The sequence below is a fragment of the Melopsittacus undulatus genome, chromosome 10, assembly GCF_012275295.1.
Source record: "Melopsittacus undulatus isolate bMelUnd1 chromosome 10, bMelUnd1.mat.Z, whole genome shotgun sequence".
Classification (NCBI taxonomy): domain Eukaryota; kingdom Metazoa; phylum Chordata; class Aves; order Psittaciformes; family Psittaculidae; genus Melopsittacus; species Melopsittacus undulatus.
In genome coordinates, this window is record NC_047536.1 from 23,493,791 (window position 1) to 23,516,449 (window position 22,659).

General features: G+C 41.5%; 1 protein-coding gene across 1 annotated transcript in view; it reads left to right on the forward strand.

Moving 5' to 3' along the window:
- Nucleotides 1-10,486: 10,486 nt before the first annotated feature.
- Nucleotides 10,487-22,659, forward strand: part of ITCH (itchy E3 ubiquitin protein ligase) — a 61,665-nt gene continuing 49,492 nt past the window's right edge. Inside the window, exon 1 of the mRNA XM_005147523.4 lies at nucleotides 10,487-10,550. The gene's annotated coding sequence lies outside the window, so the exon portion shown is untranslated. The remainder of the gene's footprint in view (nucleotides 10,551-22,659) is intronic.

A 22,659-nucleotide genomic window follows, 5' to 3' on the forward strand; every position in this document is an offset into this window, starting at 1 on the left:
TGTCCCTCTCTATGGGAGGTTCTCTGAATGACCCCATGAGTTGGTCAGTGTAAGCAGTTACTCTGGTGTGTGGACCCTTTGTTGCAGCAGGGCTGAGGGCAGCGTACAGCTCAGGCAGTGGCGCCTGTGAGGCTTGGCAGCGTGCTGGTGAGATGCCATGTGGACAAAGCTGAGGCACGTGAGCTGCTCTGTTTGCCTGGACCTTGGACTTGGCTGCAGCCCACTGCTCTTTCCAGCCTGCTACTGGTTTGCCAGGTGCAGGGCAGGAATGGCACAGGCAGGCCTGCTGGTCCTTGCCCCCTGCCGCAGCCAATGCTTGCTGGGGACACAGGAGGCAGAGCCCTGCTTCAGCCTTGCCTGGGGGTCACGCACAGACTTGCTCTAGTTCCAGAATATGGAATACTGTTGTGGTTTAACTCCCATCCAGCAACTAAGCCCCGCAAAGCTGCTTGCTGGCTCCCCCCACAGTGGAATGGGGGACAGAATCAGAAGACTAAAAGTGAGAAAACTCTTGGGTTGAGGTAAAACCAGTTTAATAGGTAAAGCAAAAGCTGCTCACACAAGCAGAGTAAACCAAGGAATTCATTCACTAATTCCTATGGGCAGGCAGGTATTCAGCCATCTCTACCACATGTATCAGTGGCTTGGGAAGACAAACACCATCGCTCCGAATTTCCGTCCTTGTCCCTCTTCCCCCAGCTTCATATGTGGAGCCTGATGCTGTATGGTGTGGAATATCGCTTGATCAGTCGGGGTCAGCTGTCCCATCTCTGTCTCCTGCAAATTTATTTGTGCACCCTTGGTCCAATTGCCGGTGGAGTGGTATGAAGAGCAGAAAAGGCCTTGATTCCGTAAGCACACTAAAAGGTCTCTGTATCGTCAACACTGTTTCCAGCACAAACCCAAAACATAGCCCCATACTAGCTACTGTGAAGAAAATTATCCCAGCCACAACCAGCACAAATACATTTTTCATAAGCCTCAGTCATAAACTGAGGTAAACTTTGAAACCAGCATGTTATGTACCTTTTATCTGTGAAAACAGTTAAAAGTGAGGATTTCCTCATACTTACACAGAAATTCCCCCTGAATCATCTTGCAAAGTTTGGAATAGTTCTCAGTGCAGAGTTCACCCCGAGACCCCAGCTCACAGTACTCTCCAAAAATAAGGCTTGATATCTGTTAACCTGAGTAGCAGCTGATCTCAGTCCTACAGGGAACAGTCCACAGAGAAAGGCAAAAGTCCCAGTGGGAATCTGTAGCTCTTCATCCAGAACATACGCAAGTGATAAAGTTTGTGTTTGATATTTGGAGCTCTGCAGGCACACTGGCATATCTGATACCACACCAAAGAGTTCTGTAACTCCCAAAGGAGTAGCGTGTCTATTCCCCTGGACAGGTTCATCTAACTCAGTCATGCTTTCACTGGGTTACATGACCCACCTTCTTGTCACAGCTCAAATCACTGGCTCACAGCAGCAGGACAGGAGTTCAGGCTCTGGCCATCTTGTCTGAGACACTGGGGTTGCATCACTGGCAGACTGCAGTTTCTGTGTGCTCCTGCACACCTACCTCTGACAATGGGCAAGCAGGAGACTTCTGACAGCTCTACTTTATGCAGCATGACCTAAGGGCAACAAAATGCTCCAGACATGCCTTGCATTAGGTGTCAGCCACAGCTTCTCCAGTAAACTGTGTTGTCAGTTATAGTCAGTGTCCTTGGGTACTAACTCATGGCAACCCATACACAAAATGTCCTTCCTAACTAATGAGCAAGACCAGGACAAAGACATCATTTCATATAACTCCCACCAATTTCAGCTCAAGGCATACTGCTCTGCGAAGGCTGAAAGGACCAGCACCTTCCCACAGCTACATGAAAGAGTAGGTGGCAAGAGCTGACAGCATTTAGTAAAGGAGGACGGATTAGCTCCACCTAGCGTGAAGGTGCTCCAACGCAGATATTCTCAAGGAGTGCTTAAAGACAAGTCACGCTAGCGGCATGGTTTACCCCAGTCCTCTGATGTAGGAGATTGATGCCTCATAGCACTGTATTGTACTACATCTTAATGTATCAGTAGTCAGTGCACTGACTATTCGTATGTACCCTGGTCCTTTCATTGTTGCTGTCAGTGGTAGATTTGGGTCACCAGATGGCACAAGATGGCACAAAATGGAGGGAATAGGATGTAGTGAAGAAAAGGGAACAGGAAAAAGAACAAAAAATTACGAAAAACACTACCTAACAGAGCATATGAAACTACAGAATGTTATTCATGTTGTACATCCTGTGACTGTTTCTTTTACTGTAGTAGTTCAAGTGGGGATGTTCTGGGTTGTAAATTTAAATATCTCACAGTCACTGAAAATTGTGAAACAGACAAAAAAAAAACCCTTAAAAAAGAGAATATTACATTTCTTCAGAATTACTTAAAAAAAAAAAAGGTTTAGGTTTAAACCTGGCATGGCTGGGAGATGCTGCAAATTTCAAGGCTAGGAGAAAACATCAGTCTAAGCTTCTGATAATACAGGTACTTCACACAGGTACCCCATACAAAGCCAGGTGGTTGCTTGACTGGACAATTAATCTATTATGTACAGTATAAGAAGAATTTCATGCAATCTGAATTGTTGGGTTTTTTTTAATAAAAGAATGTCCATAATTTGTTTACTGACCTTCGAAAATGCCAAATACTCTGACAAAACAAACCCTGCATGTCTCAAAAGGATACCCACAAACAATGAGAACATTATATTCTGTACCTCAGCTCACCCATACCCAGAAACTGCAGACAACGGTTTCACTTTCCCACAAACTTATATACACATTGTAAAGATTTCTGCCTGTGAAACACTGTGATATTGTGGTGGCAGCGTTCAGGAGCACCCTGAATAGGAAACTAGTGTTGTTTTGCCCTGCATAGAGGTTTGGTGAGGAGTGAAGAAGAATACCCATAGTGAATGACGCAGATGAAAGAGGTGTTGCGTAATGACTGTTCCAGCAAGGACAAGCCGTTCTGTGCAGTGAGGCAGGTACAGTGATGATCCAGTTGGATTTTATCATGGTAAATGTCACATGGTACCTAATGAAGGTTTTAACAGTGATGCCATTGCTGGCATCTTCTAAGTGCAGTGCTTTGCTCTGTAGCTTCATGACTTGTGAGGGCCCAAGAAAGCAGCTGAAAGCTGCAGCAGCCTTCTTACATGCAGGCTGCATGACTCACACTGCTAATTTAGCTTAGCAGGGGTCCCATGTGGATGAGAGCCCTTGTTCTTTGTGCCTTATATTGGCTTTAATATAGTGCTGTTATGGGCAGCATAGACATAGGTTTATATTACTCACAAACATGTTACAGCTCTCTCTGCAATTAAACTCTCCCTACCTGCCTCAAGCATAAATTCTGAGACATGTATTGCCTCGTGGGTTTGCACAAAGCCCTTCACAATGTGATTTCCTGACTGCTATCATCTTGTGCAGCAACACACAGTAACACCACTGGGAATATAGCTCAGTTAATACCATCTCAAGCCACAGCAACATTTATACTACTGTAGCAAGCATTAGCATTATGATACCATGATAACACCATTTGCCCCAGTGATATTAAGTTCAACACATTCCAGATTCTGCTGTGAATTTTCCACTTTCTCCACACCTCTCCTCAGCAGAGGCTTCTGCACTTCACCAGGTCCTGGTTCTGTGTTGCTGGTACCATCCACTTTCCATCATAGACTGCCCAACAGAGGGCAGAGGGAGCCTTCGTTTAGTCTTCCAGATGAAGGAGGACCAGCAGCAGTTTGGTGTGATCAAGCTGGTGCCTTTTGGAGGAGTATGGTTAGTCCAAGGGTTGAAAGGAGGCTAGGTTCTGTGGCAAGAACACTATAAATTATTTACTTGTGAACATGCTGTCTTTACACACAAGTGCAAGCATGAACTGAAGCAAGAGCTAGAAGATAATAAATTAACTGCTGTGAAGTTTGGACTGATTCTACCTCTTGCCTCTTATTTTCCTTAGAGCCCCAACATGAGAAAAAACACCAGGTTTGTTTCTTAGAGAAACCCTTAAGCCAGCCTGCTACACAAGAGGCTGGTTCAGACCCTGAAGCTCTGGGTTGGTGGTAAGTCAGTATGACATTGCCTTCTCCTCCCTCTCGCAGTTGTAGCAAGCATGAGCATAACATGAACTGAGGACCAAGCCCTGAGTCTTGTAGAGCAAGTTTAGCCAAGTAAATTCTCCCTTAATCCAGCATGGGAAATTATGAGCACTGCAGCTGGTATGTTAATGGTATGCGATGGGACTGGTACAGCAACCTTCCTGTCCCTTGTTGTTACTCACCTTAAGTCTGTAATTCAGCTGCCTGGTTACTAAGTGCACAGTGAGCATAAGAAAGGCTGGATGAAATAAGTCGAGTGAATGAGTAAGATTACTACTCAGCAAGGAATATTCAAAGCCAGGGCCTGTTACCTTCCCTGCAGTTCAAGACTGGAGCTTTGGTTCAGAGTTCTTGTACAGAAGTGTAATGCTGCAGCTTCAAGGGACAGACAGGCTTATTGAAACACACAACTTCACCTCTTACTCAACAGAATTGTTAGCTTGGGTTGTTTTTTTCTTTTTAGAGGAGGACATTGGGGTATCCTGGTACAAGGAACTACATAAGGTAAAGAAGGTACAGACTCCTGAAGCTGATACTTTTCAAGAATTCACAATGGAAACCAATTTGTTTGCTTTACTTGGCTTTGGATCAAGCCCCGAGTATTTAAAACATACCTTCTCCCTTTGTACTACTTTTAACATTACACAGCTTTTTATCAGCATCTGTTCTGCTCTGGAATGCAAGTTGATTTATACCAGAGAAATTTGCAAGGAGGTAAACCACTCAGGGCATGAGTCAGCCTTTCTGATGTTGACAATTTAAAACTATATAAAATGAGGAAGGTTATCAGGGTGGGACAGGAACAAACCTGGGTCTAAACAAGATAACGTCTCTTTCTACTAGCATCTCCATTTCAAAAACTCTTCTCAAAGAGCCTGGCAGAAACAGGCATCCCACTATCACCGACACTGAGCAAATGCATGTGTTCTCATCCTTTAAGAGTTCTAGATGCAGCATTCAGACAGCAAAGGTGTAACCAGAACCCAAGTAGTACCCACAGGTGCCCTGCCTATCTGCCATGCTGTCTCACCACAGGCCAGGCTGATCTGAAGGCTGTTAGCAAGGTCTTGGTGTAGGCAGTGATTTACAGTATCATGTTCTTCAGTCCCAGGGAAAAATAATATTCAGCCTTTTGTGTGGGGAAAAGAGCAACAATTTTCCCAGTATCTTGTCCTTCCTTTAAAACAGATACATACCATGGCTGTGTCATTTCCGTTCTCAAGACACCTAATCACTCCCTCACAGTTCTCTGATTATGCACTGTAAAGCAATTGAGTAATAAAACACTTAATTAAACAGCCACGTCTTTGTTTTACCCTTTAATTAGATTACTTGGAAATAATAATTTCTTACCAACCTGAACATTTCATTCTGCAGATAACAGGAAGTAATTTATCTTTTCCCACTGATACTTTCAGAAATCTCAAGTCAAATTAATCAATTCTGATTTTAAAGTCAATTAGAAATAGATAAACTCTGATTCCACATTTATCTTCATGAGTGATATCATGAATTCAGACTCTGATAACAAGGCAGCATAGCAAAAATCTTTTTTTTAGAGTTGACAATTTCAAGATTTTATTAAATCAAAATTTTATTTATAAATATTTATTAAATCAAATCTGTTTTTTAAAAATGAAGCACTTGCTGCAATACTTACCTACATAAAAAAAAGCTCCAGAAGACTTATTTATAAAATTTACTTTATAGTTTTTTATAAAGTGATTTGAAATCCAGTTATGAAAAATTACATGAAACCAAAATATTCCTGCATTTATAAATCACCAACTTTGCAGAGAGAAGTGTTAAGCCACTGTCAAAAGATTTAAAATAGCTTAGCAGCTAATGAATGCTGATGACATCTGATGATTATTCAAGTCACTTTGTGATATTTGCTTGGGGCTGTGTCTAGCCCAAAGTAGGTAAGCATTCACACTAGCAAAATTCTTTCCATGGGGAGATGGTCACTGTGGTCCCTTCAGTAGCAGGATCAGCTTTATGTTGTCGACTTATATAGCATTACTACACTAAGGTCCTAAATGAAGGTAGACAAAAACCTCGGGAAACTCAACAGCTAGTTCTGTATCTGGGAGGGAGTAACCCCAAGGCTGCATTGGTGATTAGAATATTGTTACTTACAATAGCCCAATTGAGAATAAATGCTATACGTATTTTACCACAAGAAACAATCTGTGTCATAGTGACCTTGAAATCTCTACTGGAGTGAGCAAGAACGAAAAAAAAAGTTATGACTATTATTATCTCTCAGAAATTAACTCCCAGAAGCAATGCTTGAGTGTATAAAACTTAGCAAACCTGGAAAGCTATAAAGCATGCACAGCTTTTCTAGAATGCCCTTGTACAAGATCATTCTGGAAACAGTAGATAACTTTCCTAAACTGCTGGAGTTCTTAACACTCAAAAGAAAGCTACAACAGAGAATAGCAAGAAAATTCCATCCTCCCTGAGTATCTTGTAGTTATAGAAAGTATAAGGAAAAAAGAAAATAATCAAATAGTCTTCCCTTTTCCCCAGATAAGCAAACAAAAGAAAGATAAAGCCTTGGATATGTAGCTCTTCTGCCACTCAGTTATATTCATTTGTGCTTGCCATATTGTTCTGGTGTCAATTAATTATCTGTTATTCCAGGTCACTACCAGGCTATGATTTTTAACAGGGAAAATGATCTCTGAAAGAGTGTGAATGTGAAGACTGCTCTGTGTTCATCCTGTCCTGGCAAGCATAGACTAATCATAGTCTGTGCACCTGGAATGCATTCTTTTTCTCATGAATTTTGCAGAGCAGATGGCACCAGTGGAACTTGACTGGAGGCATCAAAAGCTGAAAAATAAAGAGATTGGGGTTGCTGGTGTTGAACAACAATCATTTTTTCTGAAATGTCAATTACAAAAGGAGAAAAAAAATAGTAACAGAGAGGACAACTTGTGCGGTGTCCTTGAAAAAAGTCACTTATTAATTCACATCTGCTTTAGCAACCTTTACCTTGTAAACCTGTAAACCAGTAAGACAAAATCAGAGACTTCAAATGGCCACACTCCCCTAAGGATATACGTACATCTCCTGAATTTAATAGTAGTCACCTGTATGTGTACTTGGAGTAGCATTCAGCTTCTTCATGCAAACTCTAAAGTTCATATTAATTCAGACAGCTGAGGTAAGAGGTCATAGTACACCTAGCTTCAATGTTCCTTCAGCTTTGGGAATCAAACCACAGGCAATCTGCAAAAACAAGCCCAGTGTTATGTATCAGATGGAAGATAGAGCAAATACACTATAAGAGAAACCCAGCTATGCAGATGTGGAACTCCAGCTGAAGTTAGCCTGAGCTTTACTGTCCTGCCAGGCAGGAATCCATACCATAGCAATGAATGAGAGATGACTTTATGTCAGTGATGCAGGAGAGAGAAATATCTGTTAAGTAAGGCTTTCAGAACTCATTAATTGGAATGGGCCATTTAAATATGTAACTATAAATGTATGTGTATGTGGTCAAATATCTGTAAAGGAAGATAAAGATTTAAAAGCGCATAGAAAAACTTTAAAGAATAACCAACCAAACAACCAAATCTCCAGAATTTATTTGAGCTGTTCAGTTTGTTTGGTTCCTATACTGGGCTATAACCCTGGCTTCAAACTTGCTTCCCAGGGATGCACACCTTCTGGCAAAGCCACACACTTCTAACTCCTCAGCACTCACAGGCTCTGACCAAGCAGCCAGTGTTGTTCTATGCTGGAATTAAAGGGATTCCTTTGCTTGAAGTTATATGCATATATACCTTGGTCAGTCATAACTGCAGAGGGCTAACTGGCATGCAAACATGTATGTTATTCTGTTAGGGGAAAACAATCTGAGCTGTTTTCTTGCTTAGGCCTTATCAACAGAAACAGTCATTTAATTGCAGCTATGGAATCTTTCTTATTGGAGTTTATGCATGAGGCAGGAAAAGAAGATGGATTTTTACATCCCTACCAGTTGTAAGAAAATGCTAAACTTTGCATTTGTAAAGTGTGCAATTTCCCTGAAACATTAGCAAAGATATTCTCTTACTCTTTGAAAATAACGGACTCTTTTCTCTGATTTCACTGCATGGAAACTGAACACTCTTATTCCTTTCTGTCAAAAGAGGAAGTGTATCTTAATTCCCATGTATTCACTTATGCAATGATGCATTCTAGTTAAGAAAAAGTACACTTGAAACAAGGGTTTATGTAAAGGTTAAGTAATATTAATGGGTTAAGTGCATACACTAAACCCACAAAACCATGACTGTATGGCCAAAGCCCACACTACCACTCATATCCCATTTGCCTGTTTGTAAGAAACTCAGATTACCCATGTGCAATACGAACTCACTTCTCTAAACAAGGTAACAAGGTTTTATTAAGGGACAAATTCAATAAAGCAAAAGGAAACAGCGCTGGGCGCATGACCATAGCCAGAGGCCCAAGTGATCAGTATTTGTTACAGGTTTATATACTTTCACAATTCCACTAGTCACATACATATTCATAATCCCTGCATATAGGCAGGGAACATTATAATTAAGTCCAGTAATTTATTATCATAAGTCTCCTCCTCTTGGCATCTGCGCACTCCTCTTCAATAATTGTGGGCAGGGGTCTTGAGGATGAAGTAAGCAGTCTTCCTCATGTGAGTAGGGGTCTTCAAGATGAAGTAAGCAGTCTTCCTCACAGTGTGCTTTTCACCTTTGGCCCAGTTGGATGCCCCAGTAATCACACAACTCGCTAAAACCAGCCAGATCTGTAATTATTCTAATAACAAAGATTTAAAACAGTGTGACCTTCCTGCAAGATTTATAGCAGGACGGGCAGACAAGGAGTATCCCAGGCTAGCAGATGTTTGGGAGGCTCTGTCTCTGAACTAACTGATAAGTACAAGGATGGTGTGAAATAACTCTTTCATGCATAGTGGGGTCACTAAATCTTGTTATCTCACCACAGACTTACAACACAAACATTGTTCTTTAAAGATATTTTAGAGGACCAGTGTGAAACAGTTAACTCACATTTAGTGGGGCCACTAAATTCCACAGGCTAACAACATAAACAGTGTTCTCTTTCTATAACGTAAGTTAAGCTAAAAAGTACTTTAACTCTATATTTTACAGGCATTAGCTTTTCTTCTATCAAGCATGCAAACCTCCCCCCCCCCCTTTTCTTCTTTTTAACTTTACAGATTCTTCTACTATATGACTCCGGTTTCCTCATGTCTTTATTGAGCTTTGGTTTTGTTACTATAAACTTGTATAGTTATATGCAGAAAACCACACCTATGATTTGCGAAAGCCAATACATTTATGTGTTTATCACACCCAGAATGTCCCTTTGTGCTATCAGAAATTTCCCATTAGTGTTGCTGTGATAACCCAGCACTGCCAGTGGCTTGTTAAGGTGTTCTTGTAACTTTAGCAGAGCATTAGCCTAACCTGCGGGGCTGCTTTGGTGATCAATAATCACTGTAGCGTGTGTAGAGTGGGTCCAGAGAAGGGAATTGAGCTGGTACAGGGCCTGGAGCACAAGAGAGATGGGGAATGGCTGAGGGACCTGAGAGGTTCAGTCTGGAGAAGGCTCAGGGGGGACCTGATGGCTCCCTAAAACTACCTGAGAGGAGGATGGAGCCAGGAGGGGCTGGTTTCTGTTCCCAAGGAACAAGGGATGGGACAAGAGGAAACGGCCTCAAGCTGCACCAGGGCAGGTTTAGATGGAGCTGAGGAACAATTCCTTCCCCAGAGGGTGCTCAGGCATTGGAACAGGCTGCCCAGGGCAGGGCTGGAGCCACTGTCCCTGGAAGCGTTCACACCCCGTGTAGACGATGCCCTCAGTGCCATGGATTAGTGGTGGCCTTGGCAGTGCTGGGGCAATGGTTGGACTTGGTGAGCTTAGAGGTCTTTTCCAACCGAGCTGATGCTATGATTTAATATTCTATGTACGTGCTGTGTGTACATACACACACAGTCCTTTCCAGGGCCCTGGCCCATATGGTTTCTGCGGCAGGTGAGGTGATGAGCAGGCCCAAGCGGCTCCCTGACGCTCCGGGCAGCCCCACGGCCAAACCCCAGTGTTGTACCAGGCACAGAGTGCAGCAGAGCACTCGGTGACGCCACCACCACAGCCCGCGCACACAACACGCGCAGCCCCCGAACCGGAAATCAGGCACCGCCAGCCAGGCCGACCCGCCGCGCCGGTCCCACCGCGGAGCACGCCGGGAACTGTAGTCACGGAACGGCAGTGGCCGCCAAGGGACTCGGCGCATGCGCAGCTCCTGCCCGACTTTGCGAAGTCGCTGCCTCAGGCCGGGCTGGAGACGCTGCCATCTTGGCCGGGGAGCGGAGCAGCTGCTGCGCCCGTGCCCGGTGAGGGAGCGGGGTCCGCGCCGCGGGCGGGGCGGGCAGCGGGAGGCGGTGGCGGGCACGCTGGGGTCGGGGCTCTGCGGGCTCGGCAGAGCGCGCCGTTCCCTAGCGCTTCCCTCGGCGGCCGTGGCGAGGCAGGGGGGCTAGAGGGACCCCGGCGGGCGTAGGCCTGGCTGCTTGAGGGGTTTCTAGTCCCGGGAGGGCCTCGTTGAGGGAGCCTCTCTCCGCCAGCGCTGCTACCCAAGGCCCTGGCGGGTGTAGGTCTTGGGCCGGAGGTAGGACTGGGACGGCAGCGTCATTCTCTCCCCGGGGCATGGGGCGGCGGTGCCGGGACCCCGGCGCTACCCTGCGAGGGCTTCCTGGCTCTGCCGCCCTTTTGCCGATGTTGCCGGCCTGCGCTGGGGAGCCCCTTCCTTCCGGCGGCTTGAGGCACCTGCCGGACCCCGGGCTGGTGGGGCCCCTGTTTCCTTTATCTCTGCATCGCTTGCTCCCGTTGTCCCCATCAGTATTTGCCCCTGCCACCTTTTCCAGGCTCCGTGTCGCCGAGATTAACCTCGAAACCTTCACCCTCTTTGGGCTCTGGGAATTCGCTCCCGTCAGAGGCTTTGTTTTGCGGCAGTTGGTCAGTAACGCAGCCTTCTCAAGCCTTCGTATTTAGGTTCTCTGAAGAGCGCGTCCCTCTCCGTCCTGGGGCCCCTCTAGTTCACGCTGCAGCCTCTTTGCGAGGCTTCACTGCCTTTGTCTCGTCAGGGTACAGCCGTACCTTGAAGTAATGCTTCCCAGTGATAAAGCATGGCTGTAGCTGGAGGTTTATACTGAACTGTGTTCGCTCTTGTAAACACAGCAGAATGGCAGTGCTGGTGCCACCGCTCTATTTTGGAAACACGGACAAGTTCCAGCCGTTACACCTCTTGCTTCCAAAGAGGGTGTCTTTGACCTTGTGTAGCAGTAGTATCCAGATAAAAGCAGAAGATGGTGTTTGAGTATGCCTTTAGTGGCTCTGATAGGCAAAAATTCAGCTGTAACTTGTGATGTTAAATGGCAAAAAGAACCTTCAGATCTGTGTGATGCAGAGGGAAAGGCAGCTGTAGCATCTGAGATATCTGTTATCATTTTGTGCCATCCTTTACCCTTGAAGCTTCAGAAAATATCCCCAGCAAAGTGTGTCTATAGTTTAGTTACAGACATAGAAGTCAGAAATGAGGGTAGTTTAGACCGTATTTTCTCAATATATTATTGCTTATTTTAGTGAGTTTCTCATAATTTTGTTTGGTGTCTGCTACCCTGACACTCATCCTTTTCAAAGGGAAAAGTAGAGAAATATAGATACTTGTATACAGTATACTTACGACAATCACTCTGGAGGGTATGACAGTAGATCCAGCTCTGCTTGCTTGTATTTACCTGAAATAAGGCATAGATGTTTAAAAATGAAATATGAACTGCAGACTTAGATTCTGAGGATTGTAGTGCTTAGAAAAAAACTAATTAAAAAACCCCAAACAAAACAACCCAAAAAGCCCCAAACCCACAAAAACCCAACAACCAAGTTTAAACTCTTCTCTCACAGTGAAAGTCTGGAGCAGTTCTGGTGTAATGCCAGTTACATTGCTCTTTGCTACAGCCATTTGAATCTAAACTTGCTCTAGTGTGCATTGTTAGTTGTAGTGTCTGACAGTTTTAATCAGTGCACTGAACGCATTCACCTCCCAGTGATCAGTGAAATAATATGTAGCATTCTGATCCAAAGTGAATTTTCTTGTCTTCAAAGGAAAGACCTGATACAGTGCATGTACAAGATGATGTTGCAGTGGAAAATAACTGAGACTTCTGAGTGCTAACTTTGAAAGCTTCTTACAGATTAAACAGTTACTTTGGGGCTTAAGAGAGATTGAGAGAAGATTATTTACATGAATTTATTAGTTAAGTGGCATCACCTTGATTTCTTCCCTCAATTTTCTCTCCCCCATTAAAGTTCTGTTTCTTCTGTGGTGGAACAGATGTGAAATATGAAGTTGTTGTGTTTCCTTGTTTCTGAGTTTCAGAATGGTTTGAGAAAGTTAACTACAGAACAAATAAGAAGACAGGTAGTAACATAGCATGATATTTCACTTGTAGAGTTGAAATTAATAGTTGTTTCTAGGCAAGCTCGCCTTAGCATTGCTTGAAAAATATTTCATGAGAGGTGTACAAAATCAATTAATTTTCTTCTGTTGTAGAGCATATGCAATGGATAAGTGGCTTCTCAACAGTATTATCAGTGGATAGCATCTAAATGAACGTATTTTGTAAATTTAAGCTGTTTATACCAAGTGGTAAATCTGTTCAACCATAGTAAAGTGTTTTTCATGTTATTTTTCAGTTGATTTCTGCTTAAAAGCGAGGAAAAGAGTCTGTAGGGTTAGAGCAGAGGATAAACCCTTTGCAAATGGTAATGGTGAAACTTCTGGGAGTGTGGTTTATTGTGAAGTCTTTCTGTTTGGCTAGCCAGTAATGTTCCTTGTCAGTCCGCTGTGCTTACATGTAATTGAAGGAACTACTTTGTGCCCTTACACCTAAGGAAAGTGAATACGTGTGCATAACCTAGAGGAGAGTATTTGTCTCAGTTGCTGCCTGTAACCCTACTTTGGCCAGCTACAGAAGCACTTTGAAGTGTGTGGTTACCTTGGAAGACAAAATAGACAAGCTATGATTATAGTCTAGCTTGGAAGGGTTCTGTTTTTTCTAGTTACTTATTTTTTACTGTCTCATAAATTAAGTATTTTTAACAATTTTATGCAATCCCACTTGGGCTTGATTTGACTGTTATATGAGCTAATTCTGTGTCCGCAGTTTGGAGAGGGAAAGGTAGTTTTCCTTCTTCATTTCTCTTATCTGTTTATCCCTCTTTTCTGAAGAATAAAGCAATATGGACTTGAACATTTTCTGTAAGAGACTGACATTCTGGTTTTACTTGCTGTAGTGCAGAGTTGCTGCAGTTGAAGGATTGATCTTTTTCTTCATAAGAATTTGAAATTGCACTCAATAGAAATGACAGGATTGTGACAAATTGGGAAAGAATATTTTAAAGCAGCCAAGGCCCTATTTTGTATGACCAGCTCTTCAGTTATGCTGGCAATTTCTGCTTTTACTATACACGGGCATAGAACAAACTTCCTGGTAAAACATCAAGGGCAGATTTTTACCCCTGTCTCTGAGGAAATGCGATACTAGATCTTGTTATGCTGGTTATTCAAATCGTTTTTTAAACTTGGCAGTATGTTAATATGCTGTTCTCTCTCTTTTCTAAGTTTTATTACAGTCCTCCCATTTAGAAACTGATAATGCCTGCTTTCCACCCACCTGCCTGAGCTATTCTAAACCATGCTGGTAGGAGAGACCTATTGTTTCGGGCATGAGAAGAACTACTTGCATGCTTGCATTTAGATCATTGATTTTTGAAGTTCAGAGTTTAGACTCAAATGGTATTGTTGGTAAGCAGGAAAAGGTCCGTCCTCTTCAGGTGGATTGTTAAAGTTTTATTGTGTGGAACCTTGTTTCTAGTCAAGGAAAAGTGAAACTTGGGTAACTTACCTTTTACCCAAAATGTGCAAATCTTGTGTTTGGACTTGGATAGGTGATGATACAGAAGCTGGAGCTTTCAAGAAGAGGGTGTTAATCTCCTTGAAATCTTTATGCTCTGTTTTCTGTTCTTTAGAGGCCTAGTTTTTTGTCAAGGGTATCCTTTCAGTAGACTTTTTCTCAGTCTTAGCTCGATACGTGGTTATCTTTTTAAAAGCTTGATGCTAAGGAAAAGAAAGATCAGTTAAGGTTTAAAGCAATCTTAAATAGAAAAAGACATAGTAAAGGCAGGTTTATAATCTGGTTCTCTTTTATTCTTTTATTCATCAAGTGGATAGCCATTTGCAATTAAATATCCATCAAGAATATAATTTGTGACTGGGAGCATGTTCATTTACTTAAAAATAAAATGGGCTCTTTGATTCCTTTAGTTTCATGTGATTGTGATGGATCTTTTGCCAGTACAAGTAATTTGTAAGTGATTACTCCCTTTCTAGCTTTGTCTTGTCCAGTGCAGTGAGAAAAGCTAATGAAGACTGGGTGCTGAGCAAGCTGAAGAAATCCTGAGACATGGAAGAGCCGATTGTGTTAATTTTTAACATACTTTTGGTCAATAATCATTCTAGTGCCTGCCCCTATCCCCAGTGCTGTCTTTTAATTATATATTAATAATAATTATTCTTGCTTGATAGAGTGCTCAGATATCCAAATATTACTTCTTCACTGATGGTTTCATAAACATTTGAATGGATTAAGACCTGTTGCTCCAAATACTGCATTTGTATGTACTTTTCTGACACCTTGGATCTTGCTCTGCCAGTGCCATGAGCTGGTTTTCATTTATTTGCAGAGTGGCTGGCTGGAGTGAGCTGATTCTTTATAAGGATTCTTCAGCTTTAAAGAGTTTTTACTTTGGCTTGTCAGAGTTGAACTAATTGACCATTGGATCACTGATTAAATTCTTTTCACAGGGTTTACCTCTGTAAGTGCCTTGTGTTTATGTGTATGTGTGTATTTTCTACCACTGTAAATACATAATTTCAGAGACTAGAGAAGAAAGACTGGGATTAATATATAAAAATGTTAATGAGATGATAATGTGCTTGGTCCAATCTTTAACCAGGCTTAATAACCTTTGTAAAAGTGGGGAGCTGCATATTTTCACTAGATTTTACCTGTAGTTGGACACCTGTTACTGTCTCTTCAAGTTGTGACTTCCTGGGGTGATCCTGCATACCAAGGGCACATCACCCTATAATGGAAGTGAGGAAAAAGAAAATACAGGAGCTTAGAAGGTAAAAAGTTAACAGTGTGACACTGGCTTGTTTTCTGTGTAAGGATAGCAAGGCTGCCTCTGTTCTTCAGTGTACACAATTCATCCAGGGCACATGTTGTCATCAATGATGTAGTTCTCAAAGCAGCTTCTTATTCCAGTTGTTTGAAAGGGAAGAATGGGTATAATGATAACAGGAAAGAGGAGGGTTTAGGAAGGAGGAGGGTTTAGGAAAGCACTCTGACCACTTTCCTTCTATAGCTATCCAGACTAAATAGCTGTCACCTGAGCTTTTGGGGTTGTTTTACGTTGTGTTATTTAGTTTATTTTAATTCCATTCAAAAGTGTTCATCACCTGAAGCTGAAGATACAGAGGAAGACTTAACAGTGGGCAGTACTCCTGCAGATAATGGGCATACTCCATTTTGTGCGTGATAAAATAACATGATACTCTAAAGTGTTAGGATATCTTTGCCTTCTGCAAATGTAGCACGTGCTGTGTATTTAAAATGACCGATTTCCAGAGCAGTGCTACATTTGTTAAACATTTGCTTGAACCAGATCTAGTTCAGGTCAATGAATAAGTGATCACAAGGTGAGGGTGTTCTCATTGTTCTTTTTGTGCACCATCGGATCAGTGTGTTTAACCCCTCTTTTGAAACCTAACTTGGGTGAGTGTATTTGTTCTGTGTTAAAACCTGTTGCCATTGCTGGTGGATTATTTAGGTATTCTCAGTGGTGTAAAAGTTTTAAACATAGTCCTGTGAGTTGTGGTATATCATTACTTTCTTCTTTTCCCTTTCTTCCCACCCCAGTCAGGCCCTCAAAACTATGAGACTTACAGCATTAGTGACAACTTGAATTAGTAAAGCAAAGGTGACACTTAAGAATAGCCTTGCTTTCACCTGAGATGTCAATGTCTGAACAAAATAATGCTGTTCCCAATGGTGATGTTAGAGGTGAAAATGCTCTCAGATTAACGTGTGTTCACCTTAAAGCTGTGAACTTCCCAGTAGACACTATGTTTGACTGTAGAAGATACAAACAAAATGAATGCACAGTTAAGGGTGGACAATGTGGGAGTTAAGAGGGCAGGGACTTTGTAGACAGTAATGATAGGGATAGGATCTATCTATAGAGAAAGCCCATACCACAGCTGGGATTGCTTTGCTTTTTGATCTTTCACTTCCTATTTTTAAAATGGTAAACTCTGTATTTTGTATTTCTGCTGTCACAATTTATAATCAAATACAGGAATGTTTTTATGCGTTACAAGCTAAATAAAACTTGTCTGAACAAAATTGTCAGACCTCACACGTAGACTCAGGATTTGCACCTGGAAGACTCCTGTGCTGATTAAGGAGGTCATTATGCAGCATTATGACCCTATAGACTTTTACTCTAGTATGTGTGTACCTTCTTGGTTTGCCAAGTTTTGCATGAACATGTAAGCCATGAAGGAGTGTATGTATGGTGTAGTAAGTGCATTCACACTGTATTACACTCCTTATATAGGACAGTTTGTCAGGGCATGCAAAGTATGCCTATTTTATTAAAAATAAAACTAAAACTAGTTTTTCAGTTCTCAGGAACTCTGGGCTTCTCTTCTTCCTGAGTATTTACTGAATTTAAAGAGGTCATTGCGTGTCAGTTCAGTGGCAGAATTGGCACAAAGATGGGAACTAGGAGTCCCCATGTGTGACTAGGAGGAACATGAAGAGGAAGGTGGAAGACTCTTTCAGCAGTATCAGACTGCTACAGTAGGACTGTGTGCTCCTGTGATAACTGTGCTGCTGTCATTCTTACTGTGCACTTACCTCTGGCTCACTGTCAAGTTTCAGTTTAGGAGGCAGTTCTAAGCTTCTTCACGTACCTGTGGGCTTTAAGTTGTGTCCTTGCAGTATGGTGATTCCCTGGGAGTTGAAGGATGCAATTAAAACTTGTTGTTAGCAGATAAACCTCTTTTAAGTGTGCTGTTGTCAGTTCTTCATAGAAGATCTGGGGCGTAAAGACTGAAACTTTCAGTCAAGGATTTTATTTATTGCTACAGTTGGAAGTCCTGGGTTTCAGAGTCCAAAGGTTTCAGAAGAGAACCCTACTTTATCTTCTGATAAAGGGCAAAAGGGTTTCAGGGTAGTCCCACAAAACCCCAGTTAAGTGGAAGTGCTGAGACTATTGAAATAGTGGTGCAGTTCTAATCCATCTTTTTCCTATAATTTCTGTTTTATTTTTCAGAGGCATGGGCTGGAATGTAACAAGCAGTTGAATGTTGCGGGGTTGGGGTGATTTTGTTGTCCCCTCCTGGCTATGCTTTCCTGTTGCCATCTGGTCACTTGCAAAAGATTCCCAGGAACCAGGTGGTGGACTTCTGTTGGAATTAGAAAGCATGAAGATGATTCCTCTGGAACATGCGATGGCGCTTGCAGCAATTTGCAGTTCTAAAAAAGACAGTGACCCATAGCAGACTTTCAGCTTTCTTGTTGTTTACTTAATCATCTCAATTTCCCCCTCACCCTCCCAGAAATTCTCATTTCCATTACATCTTTTGGCTTCGTGTATTTTACTTTAGTAAGGCATAATTTAGGTTGGAAATAGGCAAACTTTATTTCCAGCTGGCTCTGAATTTAACACATGGGAATATTACTTCATTTTGTTGCAAATACTAGATTTCCAGTTCTAGTTTCTTTGCTTATTTGTAATACATAAGAGTATTCAGAGAAGCAGCTTATTTTTCTGGTGGGGCAGTATATGTACATTCTTACCTTGGTAATTGTAAGAATTTCAGTGCATTGAGTACATTACTTCTTGTTCTTACAGCTGAGTCCAAGTTAATCAAGAGGAACTGTATCTTCTCCTGTCTGATTTGTTAAAGCAAGTACAAGCAGCAAATGACAAAGAACTTTCTTTTTCAAGAGATTTCAAATAATCAGCAAAGCTCAGGTTTGTGATTGCCACTGGTAGTAGAGAATGAAGCAGTTGTTTGAGCCTTGCCAGGCTGAGTTGCAGATCTGTGCAGTCTGTTTTGGCTTAGTTTATTGCTTGGATACCTCCAGTGACAGTCTGTTCAGCAAAATAGTTTTTGTTGGGCCATAATCGTTTGCCAGTATCTTTCTGCTAATATTTCTATGGCCCTTTTTATCTGTGTTCGTGAGATGTGCCTGGGGATCTCTTCATCATTACTGCCCCAGAGAGAGGCACCTTCATACAGGTGTACGGCACTTCCTCATTGCTGTTGAACAGCCTTTGAAAACAAGGTGTGTTGCATGTTGCACAGTTCTGAACAGAACATGCTAAAGAACCATGTTAAGGTTAGTATAGGTAACAGCTTTGTTCTGTGGTTGAAGAATATCTTAACAGGTGACAGGATCTGGTTTTGGTTCTGGGTTTCTAGACTGCTAGTAAACAATATCCTTTCAAAAGGCTTCTTTTAAAAACAATCTTTAAATTAACTGTAATAGTGAGTGGAGTTGTTAGCAATGATTACAAGTAATAGTGTAATTTAGTGGTCAGGCTTTCTATTTCCATCCCCACAGAGTTAAAAACTTTATGTATCTTTGTTTGAATAAGGGTGTGTATGAGCCACTAAATATTCAATAAAGTGCTGCAAATGGAATGGGGAAATATGTTGGAGCAAGCACTGAGCTGTAAACGAGAAGAAAAACTAATGGCTGGAGATTACAAAGCCCTGAGTAGATTGTGTCCTCTGTTAGGAACTGAATATATAACTTTTTCTGAAGTGATTTGTTCTAAAGCTGCAAGGTAGATGGTGGAACAGAAGGTGGTGGCCTTGTATTTTATTCTGTTGTGAGAGCTGATAATATAGAGGTTGCTTCTTACTGACACTTCAGAAGTAATACCTTTGAAATACAGTTAAAAATAGCTACGATATAAAACCAGTAGTTTTCTTCTGATGCCAAAGCACAAAATAAGCAGTCAGAGTAGTTAAAGCGCAAGTGGTTCTCCAATAGATCTGCCAGTCTTCTAGCTCTCTTTCCATGAGCATCAAAAGAAGTTCTGCAGTTTCTGAAGTTTGTTTATGAAGGTTAATGATTTCCTCCTTTTTAATTGGGAAATAACATAAAACTGTCATGTGAACTGTGATGCTCTGTGGTATTTTTGTAATAATGAGATAAGGGAGCTAAATGTATGCACTGGGAACTGTAAAATGAGTGAAAGTTAGTAGATATGTTAAAAACATAAGGCTAAAGTGGTAGAGCAGCACACTGATGTGAATTTTTCAGTTTGGTATGCAGCTGTATTGTGCCTCCACAATCAAAATACCTGTATATGTCACTGGGATTTTTTGGCAGTATCATTGTTTGGTTTTTATATCGTAAGAGAAACTTCATTGCCATTCTTTTTCACTGAGTTTTGGATTAATTTATACAGATATGTTGGAAACTTTGAGAAGCTCTTAGGGGATCAGCATCCTTTAAGTGACACAGCAGTCCAAATTTGTTATACACAGGATATTTTTAGTGTAATTTGATTGTAAGTGCTGCAGAGATGGGGACAGAGGCTTTATCATGTGTAAGAGAGATATGGAGCAACATATCGTTTACTGTCCACATTTGCTCTGGAAAGTTACTGTGATATGAGTTAAAATGAAGGAAATTCTTAAAGATATGAATAGCTTGACACCTGCCATCGGCAAAGTTAAATGTCTTTTTGTATAAACAGGATATCAACTGTTATATTCAATAACTTACCCACCTCTGATGTTATGTAAATAATGAAGGTATACTTCAGGCTGCAAGGCAGCACTATGTGACTGTTTTGTGAAGTTTCTTACCATGGCAAAAGAAAATTGCAGTAAGACAGGAATCAATGTGCATATGAAGTGTAAAATGGCACATGGGTTTATTCCTTTTCAGGTGCAGAACTTTGCACTTCCTTTTATGGAACTTCTGTTTCATCAACATATTTGCTGAGGGTGGGCTTGGTGCCATTGTCCAGCTGATAAACGGAGTTGCACTGTGTTGGCCAAGTGTGTACCCTGACTACAGCACTAAGGATTGGCCTTTAGCTGAGTGGTATCCTGCTGACCACAGCCCTTGAGTCTTGCAGCTCAACTAGGTTTTCAGTTCACCCCGTGGTTCTGTCTGACCCATATGTTGTTTTGTCTGCAAGGATGTTGTATGAGACAGTGTCAAAGGTAGCTAGCATCCACTGCTGTCACTGCTGTTTCTCATCATAGAAAGCTGTCAGTTTTGCCAAAAATTATTTCCCCTTCATAAATCCATGCTGACTAATCCAAATCACCTGCTGCCCAGAATATGTTAATAAATGGTTCTGATGAGAATTTGCTCCCTGACCTTCCCTGGGATTGAGAGGGGACTGACCAGACTGTAGTTTCTTGGGTCGTTAGTCTTGTTCTTTTGACGAAAGATGTGACGTATACCTTTTTCAGTACCTGGGAATGGGGGGAGTCACTCAGAGGAGCTGAGTGACCTTTTCAGTTTTGCGTGGCAGTTGGGCTTCACCGAGCTCAAACTTCAGAGGTTTATCACAAATGTTGGTTTTGGCAAATTATTTTCTTTAGCACACATAATGGGGGGAAAAAATATAGTTTTAGCTTAATACTTCCTTAAATGTATCCCTCTTGTAAAAAGAAACATTTGTTTTTGCATGGTAGCGATACCCAGTTACTGGTTTTACTTCCACATGAAACAAGTAGTTCTGTGGTCCATCCCATTGCTGAGGTCTCAGAGAAACACTATCTCTTAGCCTATTTGCAGACGCAAGTACTTCGTGCATTAGTCATTCAGGTTAAATAGATACATGCTTTAAATGCAGTCAATCTGTTTGTCTAAGAGGATTCTTATTTATTTAGTTTTAACTGCTGTGGTTATGTCCAGTAGTTTTGCAGGAAAATTTTCTAGCCTTTTTTTTTTTGTGTAGAAGAAGGGGAAAAAGCAATGATGGAGAGTGGGGAACTTTGGGGTTTCCTTTTTGTTTTTTTATAAAGAAAAACATTCTGTGGAAGAATCTGCTCTGAAGCTGTCAAAACAGAGTGAAAGGCAGAGGTCCTGACACAAAGTGACTAAGCATAATCATGCATGAAAATACTTTACATCCACGAACTGAGAATTAATGCAATAGAATGAGCTAGTCAGTGAACCTAACTTAGAGCTGTGGAGGTTTTCCATGTGGCTAGCATGCATGCCACAGAGGAGCAGGGGAACAGGAAACAGGGAAGGCAGCTGCATTAGTGTTTTAATTGTTTTTACGTGGACAAGGAATCCACTTTGGAAATGAATCACCTGATTGTTCTCCTCGCAGACTGTGCTTTGGTTTGACTTGTGGTGAAGCTTGGGTCAGGGAAGCTGACTTGCTTCTGCATAAAACTAAACTGGCAGCTGCAGTCGCACTGGTGTGGGGCTGTGGGATCAGAGTAAAGCTGTTCCAGAAATCAAACTCCAGAAATGTGTACAGTGTTGGTATTGGGGCTGCAGACTCCTCTTACTATCTACCCCCTGTGCTCTTACATTTTGCTAGTTGCTGATGTGGACATGGCCACAGCAAGTCTGGTTAAGGAAGGTACAGTGAGAGTTTAAAGCCTGTCAGCACTGGAAAAAGGCTATTGCCATTCTAAAAGATGCTATAACAGTAAAGAGACAAGTCAACTACAGTATTTGAGAGGTGTGTACAAGGAACTTTGAGAAAGATTCTAGTACAACGGCTCTGTAATAAAAGAGGAATCTGTTTTGGCAGGTATTTCCCTCAGTGAAGCTTAGGAGCCATGAGACAGTGCAATAAGCTAATATGACCTAAAAAGGAATAGACCTATTTTTAAATACAACTTTTAGAAAGGAATTATTTTAGTTTCCCTTGAATGTGTGCAGTAGGAACATATGTATAAAATGAAGCAGGAAGAGTCTTCAGGAAGAAAAAAAAAAATGAACCAAAAAGAAACCTAAAATGAAAGAGAAACATTTACGTGGATTTTCATTAACGAAAGGTATATGTAAACACACATCCAAAGGTATTAGAGGAATACCTGTTACATTCCCTAACCCTGGAATTACTTTTGGAAAACAGTGAGATGGAGAATGGTTCAGAAGGAGTTAGATTAGAATCTCTTAGTCTTTCAACTGAGAGCCTTAGAAAATGAATATACAAACATATATGTACAAATGTGCTGGAAAAATAATTGCACATTTAAGAATGAAATCATAAAATAAATCTTGTCATATAGTTCTAAAAAAATGCAATTATTACCTTTGCCCTCTGATTTTAGTAAAGCAATTTGATTTATAGTTTGCATGAAGTCTTGAA